General features: G+C 38.8%; 1 long non-coding RNA gene across 1 annotated transcript; it reads right to left on the bottom strand.

Moving 5' to 3' along the window:
* Positions 1–14,830: 14,830 nt before the first annotated feature.
* On the bottom strand, positions 14,831–17,278 carry LOC143852010 (uncharacterized). Its single transcript, XR_013236597.1, has 3 exons — positions 17,265–17,278; positions 16,394–16,522; positions 14,831–15,120 (listed from the first exon to the last, which is right to left on the bottom strand). It is a non-coding gene; the product is annotated as an uncharacterized LOC143852010 (long non-coding RNA).
* Between the last annotated feature and the right edge of the window lie 476 nt (positions 17,279–17,754).

Here is a 17,754-nt window from a genome sequence, read left to right as displayed (position 1 = left end):
ACGGTCAAGATCTCAGAGAAGTCGTTTTAACAACCAATTTTGAAATTATCATCAGGTTGAGTTACTCGGGTCAGCCCATTGAAATGATTTAGGAGGACACAACCTACTTAGGTAGGGAACCCATCAATTGGATGGTCTGGATCGTCATAGAGGAATGATTTAAGGGGGCACAACCAATTTACATTGCGACCCACCATTTGAACGGTCAAGATCATCAATTGTCGCCCATCAAATGGACGGTTCGGATCATCAAATGGGAGTGATTTAAAAATGGGGTAACATATTCACATTTTGATCTATTGGATGGTTTGGATCAGCCCATAGGATTGATTAGTGGAGCACAAATTAAATCACATCGCAGCCCACTATTTGAACGGTCAAGATCATCAATTGTCGCCCATCAAATGGACAGTTCGGATCATCAAATGGGAGTGATTTAAAAATAGGGTAACATATTCACATTTTGATCTATTGGATGGCTTGGATCAGCCCATAGGATTGATTAGCGGAGCACAAATTAAATCACAATGTCGCCCATCAAATGAACGGTTCCGATCATACTTTGGAGTGGGGCATATGATTTTATGCACAATTGGGAATTTGGTCACATATGGGACCCACTTGGGTTATCTTTTACCTACTCAAAAGGACTTTAAAAAACATGCATGGGGCCACACACATGTCAAAATTCAATGTCCACAATGGTGGCCACCTACCATGGAATATGTCCACAATGGTGGCCACCTACCATGGAATAAGTCCACAATGGTGGCCACCACCCTCCCATTCCTTTGCTATAAATGGTTCAATGAGGGGGAGTAAAGGGACACAACTCATTTCTCTTCTATCATGTGTTCTAACAAAGTTGCTATGTGGGGTTGAAAAGAAAAAAAAAGAAGAAAAAGAAACAAGAAAAGAAGAAAAAGAAACAAAAAAAGAAGGAAAAAGAGAAAGAAAGCGGAAGCGATCGCACGGAGGCGGGATTTTCGAGTTTTTCGGCTCTCGGATTCGGCGAGGATTTCGATCACAGGTAGGTACACCGTTGTCGGAATTTTTTTAGAATTATTTGGTATATTTTCGGATTTTTGCATGATTTTTAACAAAGAAAACTAAACGATATACTAAACAAATTCCAAAAATAATGAAATTTCGTGGGAAAATAATATGATAATGATACATTCTACCATGAATTTGTGAGAATGTTTGGATTTTGTTTGGTATATAATTTTATGCTTTCTTTGAAAATCAGCAGATTTTGGGGGAATTTTTACTGACATCAGATCACAAAGAAAATTCTTAAACTTTTTACAGTAGCCTTATATTTCATATTTCTTGCTTCTATAAAAGTTTCAATTACTTTGGATCTTGTTTTACATGGGATGTAGTGTTAATTCATAATCTGGTCTAACAATTGAAAAATCCGAAACTGATAGTAAATAGTTTTCTAAATTCATGAAAATCTCACAGCATGCTACTTTCACTTATATCTTACTAATGTAGAAATTTCATGGAATTTAGATTTCTATTTCTAGTAGTTTCTGTGTTATTTTTGCAATCTGGTCAATTAATTGTTAAATCAAAATTAAATATGAGCTTAATGTAAAAATCTGTAAAAATCTACCAGCAAGCTACATCTCATCATATCTTGCTGCTGTATAAGTTTCAACTCATTTTGAATTCGTTTGCAACAATTTCACTTGTAAAATCACTCATATGCTTAAAATTGATAAAATCCATTGAAAATTCGAAATTAATTGAAAATCACCTGAAAATCTCTAAAGAACCTTAAATCTCTGTCATATATTAAATCCTTAATCCATTGAAATAGAAATCTTAGGATCTTTAGATTTCCCTGGAAAAATGGCCAATGCATCCATAATCGTATCCCAATTGCAACCGATCTTTGATAATTTGAATACTTAAGCTATAGCACGTTGTTGGCTCCGAGGTTCACTGTCCACGGAAATCTTGAGATATGCCAGGCAATAAGATGCTATAACCTAAGTATTAAATTGCGCAAGGAAAGAGCGCACGATTCCCTTCCTTGGATGCTATCCTGGGCCGAAACTGGTGAACCCTAGAACCATTGGTAATCCTTGAATGCCCATAAACTGAAAATCCTTGAAATCTGAAATTCATTAACCTCGAGAATTTAAATCGATTTGTCTTGTGTCTTTCGGAACCGTTGGATTATGGTTTCCGTCGTAAGAACCATTAGAGCCCAATTTAGGAACACTGGTGTTGTGTCCTAGGTTTTAGGGAGTCCTAGAGTTAGGAGTCCAGCCTCATCACGGACGTTTGCTATGTATAGCAATCGTGCCATAGGTCTAGTTACACTAGTCACCCAATCTTTCCCTAGGACAAGCCTAGTAAACTAAGATGTAGGCTAACCTGCATTAGTCTAAGGGACAACTTGCATTTAGATAAGAATCATATAGCATCTTAGATGAAATCCTAAGATAATAAAATCCTCAACTTGAATTAAATAACTTTTCTTAAAACTGTTGAAACAGTCAATCCCGTCTAGATCGGTGTCCTAGTTGAGTTAGGCATATGTAGCTTAGCTTAAGTGCACCGAACTACGTCGACTCTGATCCCAGCGAGGCTTGGGTACGTAGGCAGCTTGGATGTCTGACGGCATACCACCCGCGAGTCGGCACCACAAACAAATTGTGGTGTTTTGTATATTAATTTTCTTGTAAATGCTTAATCAAATCACTTAGGACTTTCCATGAAATTAGAATTTTAGGAGAACTTTCACTTAGATTGAATCCAGACAAATTAATAAATCAAGATACACATTTAGGATTCACATTGAAATTAGATCATAGGATGCATGTCACTTAGTTCGCACATTAACATAGAGTTGAATGAGCCATTTAAAATAAATTTAAAAGAGTTAGCTTTTGGAATCGAAGACCGATTATCGGGCAAGAATGGTGCATGTGGTGGATAACTCCCCATACCTTCCATTCTCGTAACCAGGTAGCGAGTCTAGATTTCTGGTTAATTACGGGTCCTAGATCCCACATCTAGGTGGCGACTCTGTCAGTCTCTTTCGTGTGGAATTCGGATTGCCTTAGTGATCCCAAGTTCACAGGAAAGATTAATTCAAATCAATAATAAAATGCACACGCCAATCGCGTGGATACGAGAGACCAAGAGAGAGAGAGCGGCGGCTCGAGCCCCACACCCCTCTCGCGGGATCAGGGTACCACAGTCTGGCGACTCTGCTGGGGATCACCTAACTTCATTAAAATTCCAAAAGATAATTCATTTGAATTTAATTTAACTGGCTCATAAGAACTCTATCTCTTGTATACTTGTCAGATTAGTTTGTCTTGTTTTATTTTCTCATCACATTTTACTCAAACTTAATCTAACAAAACCTGAAGGCATCATAGATCGCGCGAACTTATTGCACACACTTACATCACTTGCATCTAAACCCTTGCATCTCACGTGCACACACGTCCTATTTTAGGAACCCGGAGTGTTATCTAGCATGGTTGACTGGGATTTCATCACCTGGTGCCTCTGTGCTAGAGAAGCATTCCACCCTTAGCCTAGTACCTTTATGGTGCGTAAACGGATCTCTTGTTCACGTACTGATACGCCGGACACTGGTACAGTATATCGAACATGGATTCGCGCTAAGGGGACTCTTGGCCTTACCCCTAGATTAACCCACACATGCATGCAGTATACGAACACATGTGCACCACATGTGTGAGCCTAGTTTAGGATATCTTACCCATTTGTGTCTAGATTAGGCCGTAGTCCATCTTCCAATGGCTACGATCGGTCCTAGGTACACAAACAAAGTCATGAGTCGAGATCCTCTCTCCACTCCGCTAGATTAGGATTAGGGTTGATGCCTTCAGGTAACACTGTTAAAATGTGCGAAGACTAAAAACTTTTCCTTTGGGGTTAGGATATAAATCCCATCATTTCTAAAGATCTCATAGGATTAGTTATTCTTAATCTACCCGTTGAAAGTAATCCTATGCAATCTCACATTTTGATCATGTGTCTATCATTCGTCTCTTGTGGGATTCGATTGTGTCTTCATTGGCGGAAATTGTGTCTCAATCATTTGATCATGCAATCTTGATGATCCAATCTTGCCTGTACCCTTGGTCTCTTCCTCCTCTAGGGGATACCTTTTTCAAGAATATTTCTGCTGAATCCTTCAGAGTTTACTCTCATAATCCTTGAACGAGGGGCATTCCCCGCGTGCTGTCATGTCATCATTGCTGTGTGTATTTGTTTTGAGGAACCATCATTTTACCTCTCGTTCCTTATCTAGTCGTATCATAATTATCATGTCAATCATAGAAAGGAGAAATTCCCTGAATTTCAAGCTCGCATCTCGTGTTTATTGTTCCTATGTCAGGATTGCTCACTGCTGAAAATCCAGGAAAGCTTCTTGGGTTTGAATCTATTCGTGGCCAGTGAAGAAGCTATTTCCCCATTTTCTTTGGAAGTCTCTCTATCCACTTTTTCCTACCGATGGCCGATTCTATGGAAAATTTTCAGCTCTTTCATGTCACAGAAACCCTGGCCCAGCTCGTCCAACTGATGAAGGAATTGAAGGAAGAAAATCAATTCATCAAAGCTCAACTTACTGAGAAATTTGGTCCAACCACTGTTGTCTCTAAGGGCAAAAATCCGAGCCTCTCCATGGTTATGGGTTTGGAAGAACTAATTGTGAATCTCTCTAGACAAATGGCTGCGCTAACAGAAGAAGTTCATCAGATGAAGCAACAAATGCAAACCTGGTATTGTCAGTCCCAAAGTTCGAAGCATTTCGCTGACAAAAATACCAAAGTCCAAGGTGTTGTTACCAGAAACTCTATCTCTCAGCACCAGCAGGATTTTATTGGGCCCTTAATTCTTGAATATAACCAAGAGCCACCATCTGAGACTACTAAAAGAGAATTCACTGACTTGCCGATCTCGCGACCTGATGCTTTGAAATGGTTGCTCAAGGAAAGAATGATAACACTATTGGAATCAGAGCCTGTTCCTAATCCTCTTCCCAGTCCTGGGACCTTCCAAATGAAAGAATTTTGTGATTATCATTTACGTCATGGTCATGCAACTGATAAATGCCTCAGCTTGAAATATGATATTCAAGACCTTATAGACATGGGGCTCCTCGACCCTCAAAATCTTTTGTCAAGCGGCGAAGCTTCATCCTTTCCTGATGACCACAAACCGTGGTTTGAGCAAATGAAGAGAAAGTCTCACGATAATCACGACCAGCAATGTACAGTGATGAGCCCGGTCTCCATAGGTCAGGAAATCAAAGTGGCCACAATACATGGGGTTTATAACAGAGGCAATTTTACTTCGAAAAAAATCAAGGAGTTACAAAACCCTATGGTATTCAAATACAATCAGTTAACGGCAACACCTAAGCAAGCGCTCAAGAAGGAATTTACCCCTCTCCCATTTCCACCATCAGTCATTTTGCAACAAGGGTTAGCTTCAGGTCACATTACCCTACCCGGCATTAGGGCTCCTCCTAATCCTTTACCAGCAAATTGGAGAATGGACCAGTATTGTGAATACCATAGAGGCCCTGGCCACCTTACTGATAATTGCATTGCCTTAAAATTCAGGATCCAAAAGTTGATTGATGAAAAAAAATTAGCCTACCCGAATCATGCAGTACTGCCGCCAGCCGATCGCAATGCTTAGATAACTGAGGGTTCAAAGAAGCACAGGCCCGGTTGCCATGAAAAGAATCAGAAGTTGAAAGTACCACTTATGAGCCAGCTTTCGCCGAGCCTCCGGAGCTAGACAGTTGCGGCAGTTAAAGTTTTAGTCGTTTACTATTTTATGTTGAGTCAGTCATCATGGTCAGTGCAATTGTTGAGTCCGGTTTTACAGTTCAAGGTTAATGCCTAGTCCAGGCAAGTTATCGTTTGCTTTTCTCTTTATTCAGAGTTGTGAATCCTGAGCATGTTCAGGATAGGTCGTCAGATGTAACAGCCTTTCCTTTAAATAAAATTCCAAGTTTCAATAGTTCACTTGTGTCTGTTTCTTAAGTATGCTTCTGATCTTAAAGTAAGACTCCCTCCTCAAATGAGGACAAAATTGACGAAACTCCACTTGAGTCACAGCAATTACTTGAACAAGAGGAGGAGCGCCAATCTCAGCCTTTCAAAGATGAAATTGAAGTGGTAAACACTGGCACTAAAACCTTGATCCAGTAAATGCCGATTGAAAATACATTACCCTCTAAAGAGTGTGAAGAATTGATAAAATTATTTCAAGAATAAGAAGATTGTCTAGAAAAGCTACAACCGATACCAGGGGCAAGACATAGATGGAAAGCTCAAAGAATATGAAGAAAGTGAGAAGATATATGCTATACAAGGGGCATAGAGTGGAAACAACTTTCATATTTCCAATCAATGACCTTGGTTCTCAAATTCATAAAGCCAACAAATTCAAGATGAAAAGTTCAAAAGCAAACAATGAAAAGTGATCATCAGATATCGAGAGTACGAATCCATAGATGGAGGATGTCAAAGAACAAGTTTCGCTCTATGAAAGTCAAAAGCACGTATTAGAATCTTGAAAGAAGAAGATCCATTATCTCTTACCTGGAAATGCCGTCAAACTCCGCGAAAAAAAAAACAAAAGAGAAAAAAAAAAATAATCAGTACCAGAGGGACTCTAGTAACCTAGATCGATTCCCAATTTGAACATCAGAAGGCCTCCTTTGGCCGAATAAATCCCAAAATCAGAACCCAACGTCAAAAGAATACCGATTGCAAACCCTTCGAGCCTGAGTAAAATTTTCTTGAAAACCCATCAAACCAGGGGCATTTCCCCGAACTACGCGAGACCTGATCCCTATACTGGGGTACGTAGGCAACTCGGTTGAACCGAGTTCGGTCGATTCAAAAAGGAAAAGAAATTCAATCCTTTCAAAAAAAAAAGAGAGGGACAAGTTCCAAAAGAAGAGAAGTTAATTGTTCCAGAAAGAAAAGAAAAAAGGAAAAAAAAAATCAAACAATTTATCTTCAAACTAGGGGCATTCGCCCTGAACTACACACGACCTGATTCCTACCTTGGGATATGTAGGCGACCTGTTCACAGGTTCGGTCGAAATCTTTGTTGAGCCTTAAGCCATTCTTTGAAAAGCCCTATCCTACCTATAAAAGTCCTTCTGGTGTTCAGAACTAATGAGCTAGGTCCTGAGATACAATAAAAAAATGAAATGATGATGAATAAGAAAAATAACGGAGTTTGAAGATCTGCTAGACTGAGAACCTGAAAGGGCGGTCTAGGCAAAATTTAAGATCATTCCCCTGCTAAGTTGAAAACCCGAAAGGGCGGCTTAGGCAAAAGCTAAGGGGATAGCCTGCTGGATCGAAAACCTAGAAAGGTGGTTCAGGCAAAAGTTAAGGCTAGCGCGGTCCGCCAAGTTAAAAACCCTGAAGAGGTGACTTGGTCACGGTAAGAGAATCAGTATAAGAAGGCAACAGCCGGTATCAAGACTGAAGATCAACTGAAGTTCAAGCAAATTCAAGTGATATCCTCAAAACTGGGGGCATTGAAGCTAAGCAATCTTAGGGGTCGTAATTAAATTCTTGAGGCATTACTGTTTCGAGGAAGAAGTCCGGTGTTTACCAATTGAAAAACTATTTCTTGAAAGGATAGACTTACCAAACAAAACATTAACTAAGTCAGAAGCATCACTATGTTTGTCAGTATAGTCAGTCAATCTTTATTATTCTAAGTTCACTCCTTCAGGGCTGCTCAATCCTTTGAGTAGTGCCTTTCATCTAAGTTTTCTCTTTAGAAAGAGTCAATTGTCGTTCCTATGTCCAAATGATGTAACTGTCTTGGTGAAGGAGGCCAGGCCTAGGCAGCTCCCTGCAATTATACCTGAAAGAGCTCGAGAATTTAGTCAAACAACTTCATTTCAAAGAAGATCAGCTCAGAAAAATTCAGAAGTAGAAACATCAGAAAGCCCAGCTTCCGTAAAAAGATCATACCCCAGGAAGGCACCTTAAGCTTGGAAGAACCTCAGATGCAATGGTGGTTGAGCCAATTTCTCAGAAAGATGAACCATTCAAATTCATAATTCCCTTCCGGTTAGTTATCCTGGTCAAGAAATGTTTATCTAAACACCTGTCAAGAAGCAGATCCCGCTTTTCCATGTTAATATCCAAGAGAGTCGTTGTTCTAAATTACCAATCTCAAATGTCTTGTTCAAGGTTTCAGTTATCAAAATCCCCAGAAGACAAGACCAGCAGTCTCTTTGAGAAAAATCTTGTTGAAGTTTCATAAAAATGTTCCTAATCCATTCTTGCTAGTAATGGTTCTTCGTTCCAAAGGTTTGCCGTTTCATCATTCGTCAAAGTCCTAGTTTCCAACATCTTTGTCGGGCACGATCCATAATATCCCCGATTTCATTTCTCAAAAAATCAAAAATTCATCAAATCCAATCCCCAATTCAAAAAATCCAATCCTACGTCAAATTCAAATTCATAAAAATCTCTAAATTTTTCATTGTTGAATTCATCAATCAAAGCTATCTTGTGTCGTCGAGCCCGTTTGTGAACGGTGCCTCATTTCTCGAGCCCATTTGTGAATGGTCTCGTCTTCTCCTTGAGCCCGTTTGCGGACGGTACCTCATTTCCCAAAAATAAAAATTCATCAAATCCAATCCCCGATTCAAACAAATCCAATCTTACGTCAAATTCAAGTTCATGAAAAATCTCATGTCCTCTTTGAGCCCTTCTGTGAAAGGTGCCTCATTTCTCGAGGCCGTTTGTGAATGGTCTCGTCTTCTCCTTGAGCCCGTTTGCGGACGGTACCTCATTTCCCAAAAATAAAAAATTCATCAAAACCAATCCCCGATTCAAACAAATCCAATCTTACGTCAAATTCAAGTTCATGAAAAATCTCATGCCCTCTTTGAGCCCGTTTGTGAACGGTGCCTCTTTTCTCGAGGCCATTTGGGGATGGTCTCGTCTTCTCCTTGAACCCGTTTGTGAACAGGTTTCTCATTCTCTGAGTCCATTTGTGAATGGTCTCATGTCCTCTTTGAGCCCGTTTGTGAACGGTGCCTCTTTTCTCGAGGCCATTTGTGAATGGTCTCATCTTCTCCTTGAGCCCGTTTGCGGACGGTACCTCATTTTCCAAAAATAAAAAAATTTATCAAATCCAAATCCTTAATTAAAAAATAAAAATAAAAATCCATTCCTACGTCAAATTCAAGTTCATAAAAAAATCCCTAAATTCTTCGAGCCCGTTTGTGAACGGTGCCTCATTTCTCGAGTCCATTTGTGAATGGTCTCGTCTTCTCTTCCAACCCGTTTGTGAACGGTATCTCATTTTCTGAGTCCATTTGTGAATGGTCTCATGTCCTCCTTGAGCCCGTTTGTGAATGGTGCCTCATTTCTCGAGTCCATTTGTGAATGGTCTCGTCTTCTCTTCGAACCCGTTTGTGAACAGGTGTCTCATTCTCTGAGTCCATTTGTGAATGGTCTCATCTTCTCCTTGAGCCCGTTTGTGAACGGTGCCTCATTTTCTGAGTTCATTTGTGAATGGTCTCGTGTTCTCCTTGAGCCCGTTTGTAAACGACGCCTCATTTCTCGAGTTCATTTGTGAATGGTCTCGTCTTCTCCTTGAACCCGTTTGTGAACGGTGTCTCGTTTTCTGAGTCCATTTGGGAATGGTCTCATGTCCTCCTTGAGCCCGTTTGTGAACGGTGCCTCATTTCTCGAGTCCATTTGTGAATGGTCTCTTATCCTCCTTGAGACCGTTTGTGAACGATACCTCATTGTCCGAATCCATTTGTGAATGGCCTCCTATCCTGTTTGAGCCCGTTTCTGAACGGTATCTCATTTTCTGAGTCCATTTGTGAATGGTCTCATCTTCTCTCGTTGCCCGTTTGTGAGCGGCACCGCAGCGGGATTTTGTGCATTCCAAATTCCAGGATTTCATCTAGGGTCTTGCATTATGTTAAGGTACGTTGTGTTTAGAGAGTCCTTTGTCGATTAAAGCTACGCAAAATGGTTTTGTCATTTTTTGCTTTGGTATTCAATAACTACATCATCTCTACCAAAGAGGGGCATCTGTAGACACCCCATTTTGATTCGTTTTAATCAACAAAGAAGTTAGTGTGATGTTGTCGAATTCTAGTGTTTTCCATTCCCGTGTTCGTCCCTTATGCTTTCTCAATCTTTCCGATCTATTCTGCAATGTTCCGCATTTTTCTTTTCGCTAGTGTTGAGGATGGTTATTCAGGAGAATCCAAGCTAGGGGAGAATTCAGACCCATTCGGTGGGCCCGCATTGGACATTTATTGGAGCTTGGACCGTCGGTGGGCCCGTATCGGATATTTGTTTAAATTTGGATCAATCAAGGGGCCCGCATATTGTTTCAATGAAAATAAGTGTTAAACCTTCTTCGATCCAACACCTAAAGATGATCATCAAGAGAACGGTCAAGATCTCAGAGAAGTCGTTTTAACAACCAATTTTGAAATTATCATCAGGTTGAGTTACTCGGGTCAGCCCATTGAAATGATTTAGGAGGACACAACCTACTTAGGTAGGGAACCCATCAATTGGATGGTCTGGATCGTCATAGAGGAATGATTTAAGGGGGCACAACCAATTTACATTGCGACCCACCATTTGAACGGTCAAGATCATCAATTGTCGCCCATCAAATGGACGGTTCGGATCATCAAATGGGAGTGATTTAAAAATGGGGTAACATATTCACATTTTGATCTATTGGATGGTTTGGATCAGCCCATAGGATTGATTAGTGGAGCACAAATTAAATCACATCGCAGCCCACTATTTGAACGGTCAAGATCATCAATTGTCGCCCATCAAATGGACAGTTCGGATCATCAAATGGGAGTGATTTAAAAATAGGGTAACATATTCACATTTTGATCTATTGGATGGCTTGGATCAGCCCATAGGATTGATTAGCGGAGCACAAATTAAATCACAATGTCGCCCATCAAATGAACGGTTCCGATCATACTTTGGAGTGGGGCATATGATTTTATGCACAATTGGGAATTTGGTCACATATGGGACCCACTTGGGTTATCTTTTACCTACTCAAAAGGACTTTAAAAAACATGCATGGGGCCACACACATGTCAAAATTCAATGTCCACAATGGTGGCCACCTACCATGGAATATGTCCACAATGGTGGCCACCTACCATGGAATAAGTCCACAATGGTGGCCACCACCCTCCCATTCCTTTGCTATAAATGGTTCAATGAGGGGGAGTAAAGGGACACAACTCATTTCTCTTCTATCATGTGTTCTAACAAAGTTGCTATGTGGGGTTGAAAAGAAAAAAAAAGAAGAAAAAGAAACAAGAAAAGAAGAAAAAGAAACAAAAAAAGAAGGAAAAAGAGAAAGAAAGCGGAAGCGATCGCACGGAGGCGGGATTTTCGAGTTTTTCGGCTCTCGGATTCGGCGAGGATTTCGATCACAGGTAGGTACACCGTTGTCGGAATTTTTTTAGAATTATTTGGTATATTTTCGGATTTTTGCATGATTTTTAACAAAGAAAACTAAACGATATACTAAACAAATTCCAAAAATAATGAAATTTCGTGGGAAAATAATATGATAATGATACATTCTACCATGAATTTGTGAGAATGTTTGGATTTTGTTTGGTATATAATTTTATGCTTTCTTTGAAAATCAGCAGATTTTGGGGGAATTTTTACTGACATCAGATCACAAAGAAAATTCTTAAACTTTTTACAGTAGCCTTATATTTCATATTTCTTGCTTCTATAAAAGTTTCAATTACTTTGGATCTTGTTTTACATGGGATGTAGTGTTAATTCATAATCTGGTCTAACAATTGAAAAATCCGAAACTGATAGTAAATAGTTTTCTAAATTCATGAAAATCTCACAGCATGCTACTTTCACTTATATCTTACTAATGTAGAAATTTCATGGAATTTAGATTTCTATTTCTAGTAGTTTCTGTGTTATTTTTGCAATCTGGTCAATTAATTGTTAAATCAAAATTAAATATGAGCTTAATGTAAAAATCTGTAAAAATCTACCAGCAAGCTACATCTCATCATATCTTGCTGCTGTATAAGTTTCAACTCATTTTGAATTCGTTTGCAACAATTTCACTTGTAAAATCACTCATATGCTTAAAATTGATAAAATCCATTGAAAATTCGAAATTAATTGAAAATCACCTGAAAATCTCTAAAGAACCTTAAATCTCTGTCATATATTAAATCCTTAATCCATTGAAATAGAAATCTTAGGATCTTTAGATTTCCCTGGAAAAATGGCCAATGCATCCATAATCGTATCCCAATTGCAACCGATCTTTGATAATTTGAATACTTAAGCTATAGCACGTTGTTGGCTCCGAGGTTCACTGTCCACGGAAATCTTGAGATATGCCAGGCAATAAGATGCTATAACCTAAGTATTAAATTGCGCAAGGAAAGAGCGCACGATTCCCTTCCTTGGATGCTATCCTGGGCCGAAACTGGTGAACCCTAGAACCATTGGTAATCCTTGAATGCCCATAAACTGAAAATCCTTGAAATCTGAAATTCATTAACCTCGAGAATTTAAATCGATTTGTCTTGTGTCTTTCGGAACCGTTGGATTATGGTTTCCGTCGTAAGAACCATTAGAGCCCAATTTAGGAACACTGGTGTTGTGTCCTAGGTTTTAGGGAGTCCTAGAGTTAGGAGTCCAGCCTCATCACGGACGTTTGCTATGTATAGCAATCGTGCCATAGGTCTAGTTACACTAGTCACCCAATCTTTCCCTAGGACAAGCCTAGTAAACTAAGATGTAGGCTAACCTGCATTAGTCTAAGGGACAACTTGCATTTAGATAAGAATCATATAGCATCTTAGATGAAATCCTAAGATAATAAAATCCTCAACTTGAATTAAATAACTTTTCTTAAAACTGTTGAAACAGTCAATCCCGTCTAGATCGGTGTCCTAGTTGAGTTAGGCATATGTAGCTTAGCTTAAGTGCACCGAACTACGTCGACTCTGATCCCAGCGAGGCTTGGGTACGTAGGCAGCTTGGATGTCTGACGGCATACCACCCGCGAGTCGGCACCACAAACAAATTGTGGTGTTTTGTATATTAATTTTCTTGTAAATGCTTAATCAAATCACTTAGGACTTTCCATGAAATTAGAATTTTAGGAGAACTTTCACTTAGATTGAATCCAGACAAATTAATAAATCAAGATACACATTTAGGATTCACATTGAAATTAGATCATAGGATGCATGTCACTTAGTTCGCACATTAACATAGAGTTGAATGAGCCATTTAAAATAAATTTAAAAGAGTTAGCTTTTGGAATCGAAGACCGATTATCGGGCAAGAATGGTGCATGTGGTGGATAACTCCCCATACCTTCCATTCTCGTAACCAGGTAGCGAGTCTAGATTTCTGGTTAATTACGGGTCCTAGATCCCACATCTAGGTGGCGACTCTGTCAGTCTCTTTCGTGTGGAATTCGGATTGCCTTAGTGATCCCAAGTTCACAGGAAAGATTAATTCAAATCAATAATAAAATGCACACGCCAATCGCGTGGATACGAGAGACCAAGAGAGAGAGAGCGGCGGCTCGAGCCCCACACCCCTCTCGCGGGATCAGGGTACCACAGTCTGGCGACTCTGCTGGGGATCACCTAACTTCATTAAAATTCCAAAAGATAATTCATTTGAATTTAATTTAACTGGCTCATTGGACAGGGACATGAGATTACCACAACTGATGGTCTTGGGAGATAAGTGTCGTGGTTTGTAAAGCAATATAAAAAATGTGTGCAATCTCTTCGATTCATGAAAGGTCACAAAATTTTGTGAGAAGTCAATTCATCAAAATACTCGGAACCTAAATCTTACAATCACTTCTTTCCTTCAGGTTGGATAAATCCTTCTGCAATCCATAGCTGGATTAGAGTGTCCTTCTCAAACTTATAATCCTTTGGATATAAAGAACAGTACACAGAGCATTGTTTCAGACATGCAGGTAAGTTATCATATCCAACTTTTAGAATTGGAATAATATTCTTTTCCATCTCTGATATTTCCCACATGTCACTTTTAAGTATATTCTTCCACCTGTTCTCATTAGTGTTTGTGCGTAAGAGACCTCCCAGAGCTTCCATTGCCAAAGGCAAGCCTTTGCGCTTTTTTGCAATGGCTTTACCAATTGCTATTAAGGTTGGAGGTACATCTGAGCTTCCCACTGTGAATGCTCATTGTGTAAATAAGGACCAGCTATCATCCTCCGCTAAGCCATCCAAATTATAGACATGCATTGTGCCTATGATACATGAAACTTCTGGACAAATCCGTTGGGAAAAGTACCAAAATCCGTAGGCAATGGTTTTTCCCTACGGATTTTAGCACACAACTTCCGTAGGCTAGGTGAGGGTAGGGAAAGCCTTTTCCCTGCGGAAGTTAATAAATACTGTAGGTAAATTGTACTTTTCCATATGGCTTTTTCCGTAGGCATAGATCATATTTCCGTACGGAATTTCAAAAACATTCGTAGGGAAAATTGTGCTTTTCCCCACAAAATTTCCAAAAAAAAAAAAAAAAAAAAGCCGTAGGGAAAATGTGCTTTTCCCTACTGAATTTCAACAATAAATCCGTAGGGATAGCCTTTCCTAGTTTTTTAATCCATTAAATATCAATTCTTTGTGACCTAGTGGATCTGTACATTCACACACATTATATATAACATCAAAATTTCCACAGTTATAACATCCATTTTCCCCCAGAATATACAAATATATAAAAACTAAACTATTTTAATTGAATATTTTTAAAATTACAAAAATTCATTAATAACAAAAGTCTCGATATTGTTCCCTCAACTGAACTTGACAAAATACAGCATTGTTAAACATTCATCATCTAATGATTTATATAACACCATCTTCATCATGTCCTCATCATCTCCTCGATCCTCATCATCAATTACTCCAGAACTCCATGTGATTTTCAGTTGAATGTTGAACTCTTTGAGATGGATGGCTGTGCAGGCACTGAACTCTTTAGGAGCAACGGTATGTGACATATCCTGCCAAACAAAAAGTTAAAAAGAACGAAGTTCTTAGCCGATTCTCCGCAAAAATTATATATACAAGAATACACAGCATACATTACGCTTTCAGAATGAATGCTCTTCAAAATGAATGATACGGAAACAACTACAACATATAGTAGAAAAAATGCATGCGTTGCACATTTAAACGACCGCAAGAAACACAAGTAATATTAAAAACATCAATGGCCATATTTACAAAAGAGACACATTGGGTAGATTATATATTTTGTTTTAGGTAATGCAAGAGTCAAGAAATAGGCTCATTCAATTCATCTCCCTTATACATCAAAATATACATTGAAACTAAGCTATGTCCAAGTATCCCATATTGATGATGATACATTGACTTGCCAGCTAAGAAGGGAAGCTATGTGCTGTCCACTAAGTCCAATAATCGCATCAGTCATTGCAGAAGAGACTAAAACTTGACCTTGCTGACCATATGCACACCTATAAATGAATATTACAAACTAATACATGAATTAACTTTCATTTAATGATCCATGGAGGAGCTATTATCTGAATATTCCATCGCATAGTCGCCTTGACAAGAGACAACATCCATGATTCTGATCTCTTTGAAATTTGAGGCTCAAAGAATCCCTCGCAGTCACTATTTTCCCTTTGGTATGCCTTTAAAGAGGATGTGGTCCCTACATAAATTGTCTCCATTAGAGTATGAGTGATGTTTTTTTTTTTTTTTTTTTCTGAAACCAATTATCGCAAGAAGACCATGTCTACATTTTACCTGTCAACTCAGACAAGCGAGAGACGAAGTAAACAATACTTGTACAAGCCTAACAAAACAAGCAAGACAGACCATGCATATCCAGAGTGTACACAGGGACCTATAAAAGAGGATAAGGCTGATAAATTGGTTCAAATGTGGCCATCCTTCTTCTCACTATCAAAGCTTATCATGCTTGCAACAAAGCAATCGTGGAATTAAATCTTAGAGAGTGTGATATCACCTATTAAGTGCTAGTTCATCATTGACACAATCAGACACCATGGTGTCCAGATGGACAAAAAAAATAATGTTTGCGAGTTTGACCACTTGAAGTTTAATTAAATGAAGAAATTGGAATTTGATAAGAATCTTGAACTGCCAATTGGAGAGTGCTGGAATTTGATAAGAATCTTGAACTGCCAATTGGAGAGTGCTGGAATTTGATAAGAATCTTGAACTGCCAATTGGAGAGTGCTGGAATTTGATAAGAATCTTGAACTGCCAATTGGAGAGTACCTTGGCACAGCTAGTGCATGGAGCGTCATGCTATATCCACGTTAAATCACTCCCATGACCCATGTCGATATGATAAGGCCTCGGGGGATTCCCAACAACAATGGAGACACAATACAGTCTGTATAGCGTCTAAGACAATAACAATTCAGTTAGAAATAGGAAATGACAGCAAGCATGTTACATAGCTTTCAAAAAGTGTAATTGCAAGCACAAAATCATCTAGAGTGCAGTAGAATAACTACATATAACTAAATAATATTAGAAGACACTATATCATAAACTATAAATGGAAGAATGTGAAGTACCAGAGTGAATAGATTCAGTTATAGAAACAGATGTCTGTCAGATGAGCACTTAGCTTAAACAATATATCCGAGCATTATAATAGTAACATAATTCATATCACCTTCTAGTATGAGGATTACTCAAGAAATAAATATGTAATGAAACAAGGAAACCTTTTATTTTTTTCTCAAAAGGCTGACATTTCGGTGCCACTTTTACTAACCACAAACCTAAACCTCATGAACTTGACATATTCCGGTAGAAAGAACTATGAGGGTCAAGAAAAATGAAAGAGAAGAATAATTGTGAAAACATTATTCGGCTCACACGGATCATTCATATGCCACAAACCAGCGGGCGACATGGCATTGCGAATGTTCTAAACAACATTAAGAGGCATTGTGAACTATATCAAACAGAGATGCAGAATTGATGTCCTTAACAATGTAAAAAATACCAGTTAACTGAAAATTAATAAGAACTATATGCTACGGCTGTATAGTTCTCATTATTGGCTAATAGCATGAAGAATCTCAAATAAACCATGATAAAACCTGATGCAGTTCCAAAGGCTTTCACGTTTTACCTGTTGAGAAAGAAAACGGAGGGCGTGAACCCTCTTGGAACCATCTGCCAGACTCTTGCTAGGAAATTGGTCTTCCAGAGAACAGAATCATTGAAAACCTGCAAAAGGACACATACATATAATAAGATAAAAAGATTTAAGTTGTAAATGAAACCTCATCAGTGACCAAAAGGATAAGTGGATCAAAATTAAATACCTCGTCTGAAACGGAAAACTAATTTCAGAAAACTCAAATTTCAAAATCAAGTTTGAAGTTATTATGAGCAAAATATCTAAAAGATGGATAAAGTATTTACAGTCATAAAGTTACCAGGGCAGTCATGCATTAAAAATGCTAATCATCTCCCTAACAATCCAACAAATGAGGGGCTAACCACAAGTTGAAGTTCATCATTACTAGGGAAAACAGAATTATAAGGGTATCACCTGTATGTTTTATGACAGTCTATTTGGATGGTTAGGATCATCCATGTATGGTCTGTCCTGCTAG

This window comes from Tasmannia lanceolata, unplaced genomic scaffold (genome assembly GCF_043159265.1).
Source record: "Tasmannia lanceolata isolate RefF3 unplaced genomic scaffold, GAP_Taslan_0.1 ptg000018l, whole genome shotgun sequence".
In the NCBI taxonomy this organism is placed as follows: domain Eukaryota; kingdom Viridiplantae; phylum Streptophyta; class Magnoliopsida; order Canellales; family Winteraceae; genus Tasmannia; species Tasmannia lanceolata.
This window is presented reverse-complemented; position numbering and strand designations above follow the sequence as displayed.